The sequence below is a fragment of the Ipomoea nil genome, unplaced genomic scaffold (genome assembly GCF_001879475.1).
Source record: "Ipomoea nil cultivar Tokyo-kokei standard unplaced genomic scaffold, Asagao_1.1 scaffold2115, whole genome shotgun sequence".
Classification (NCBI taxonomy): Eukaryota; Viridiplantae; Streptophyta; class Magnoliopsida; order Solanales; family Convolvulaceae; genus Ipomoea; species Ipomoea nil.
The window spans coordinates 37,501-39,742 of NW_017618543.1; the positions used below are offsets into that span (position 1 = coordinate 37,501).

General features: G+C 36.7%; 2 long non-coding RNA genes across 2 annotated transcripts in view; both read left to right on the forward strand.

The window, feature by feature from the left end:
• Nucleotides 1-152, forward strand: part of LOC109148486 — a 1,478-nt gene extending 1,326 nt beyond the window's left edge. The window contains exon 5 of the long non-coding RNA XR_002048798.1: nt 61-152. This is a non-coding gene — a long non-coding RNA (uncharacterized LOC109148486). The remainder of the gene's footprint in view (nt 1-60) is intronic.
• LOC109148487 lies at nt 141-997 on the forward strand. The gene is made up of 3 exons (XR_002048799.1): nt 141-188; nt 285-486; nt 911-997. It is a non-coding gene; the product is annotated as an uncharacterized LOC109148487 (long non-coding RNA).
• Nucleotides 998-2,242: the final 1,245 nt, after the last annotated feature.

Genomic DNA, 2,242 nt, shown 5'->3' on the forward strand with positions numbered 1-2,242 from the left:
ATAGTTACTGAACCACTGGCATGCCCTTATCTTCATTTCTAGCTCCTGTATGTTTGACAGGTTCTTGCGATTGTTATTGTTTCTCAATGATTAAGGAAGCTATTGTTGTTATGTTTTTGTCGAACTAAAATCGATGGGGAAGATGAATAAGGAAGCTATTGTCCATTTCTACTATCAGCTTTTTGCAGGTTATGAGAGGATAATATTCATTTGTTTCATTGATTGCTGATTTTATAGAGTTCAATCCCACATCTGTATCTCCATCTCAGACACTCTATTTGTAGGTGGATACATTCAAAGACCGCATTGCATCTGCACTTGAGACATTGAGGCCAACAACTTCATGGGAAAGAACCTCAACTGCAGGCCAAGCATTAGATTATGGTTGCTTATATGGTTGCTTATAGATATGGACTCCCAGCTGATAGATTATGGATTAGTGTTTGTGAAGACGATGATGAAACTTTTGCAGTATGGCACAATGTGGTAAGGAACTTTTCTTCAATGATTTTCCTTGTCTGAAAATGATAGCTTTTCCTTTATACTTACATTTATTACCATTTGTGTAAGCTTTTTCTTTTTCTTGACGTGTTGGGTTTTTTCCGGTGATCCTTAAAGGTCAATATGTTCACAAGTATTAATTACATTTTAAATACAATTATATAGTTATAGTATATATTATGTTCACTTAATACTAATAAATTAATTATTATTTTTGTAGTGACATTGAATGTTGATGGCGGTTTGTCCTTCATTATATGAAATATTTTAGTTTGATTCACTTGGTCACCCGCCATGTGATGACATTAAAGAGATAATGGAAACGTATGCAAATTTATAAATAATTAATAGTTATTATTGATATAGTGATGCCAAGTACTTATACATATTTTATGTTTTATATTAATAGGTGTATCCATGGAGCAAGCCTATTGATGAAGTTAGAGATGTATGATGTAAGTATTTTATTGATGAATGGCTTAAAGCAATCCTTGAAGTTTAGTTGATGTTGATAATTTAAGTTTGAAATTATTATTATTATTATCAATTGTAGAATTACCATAAATTTAACTTGATTAGTTGATGGTATGAATTGCTTTTAAATTAATTGTAAGATTTATTAGTTTTGATTAATTGTGAGACTTTGAATATCAAATTGCTGGACAGGTTAAGAACATTGTTGTGAATTGTAAAAGCTGTATTAATTGGGTGGAAAATTGATAAAAAAAATAAACGATGTCAGTTATTTATAAATAACTGACGACGTTTATTTTTTTTTTAATTTTTAAAGTTAACAAAAGACGTCGGTTTTTTCATAAAAACTGACGCCTTATGTTAATTTCTTTTGTTTTATTAAATATACGATGTCGGTTTTTTATAAAAACCGACGTCTTTTCTTAATTAAAAATAATTTTACAACATTTACGACGTCGGTTATTTCTTAATAACCGACGTCGTATGTTAATATTAATAATTTAAAAATTATACGACGTCGGTTTTTTAACTGACGTCGTATCTCATTATTTATGACGTCTGCTACCTAGACGTCGGTCGAAAACCGATGTTAAATGGGGTAAAAAACCCGACGTTAAAGCCCTTTTTTGTAGTAATGCAACCGTACAGACCGCCGAAAGCTCGACGGCGGATCATAGCCCTACACACCGCTGGCGCACTCAGTCGGTGGACTGCGATCCTCTTATGGGGACTATGACCCTACACACCGTTGATGAGCATAGTCGGTGGATCGTAGCGAATCAAGCCCTACACACCGCTGAGGGACTCAGTCGGTGGGCGAAGATCCTCAGGGACTACGACCCTACACACTGCTAGCCCTTCACTCGGTGGATCGTAGCCAACCATAGCCTTACACACCGCCTGATCACTCATTCGGTGGGCTATGGTCTTCCTTAGGCTGGTGGCCCTACACACCGCTGGCGCGTTCAGTCGGTAGACCATCCGCACACGAGGCCCGTGGGCTGTAGCCCAAGAAGTGAATCACTGACCGCAGCCAGGAAAATGAACAGCAGCTCATGTACAACCAAACAGTGGACCGCAGCCCTATATAATATTTATATACCTGACCGATCGCAACCGGCCTGGTTAACAGTTGGTATGGTTCTCAACCCATCCAACTGCCCATATAGCCAATTTGATCGCAACCAAATTGGGGAATCATGCATCACATAACACATTGTAGCACATAATAGCATATTGGGAAGGGGGAGACATATAAATAAGCTTA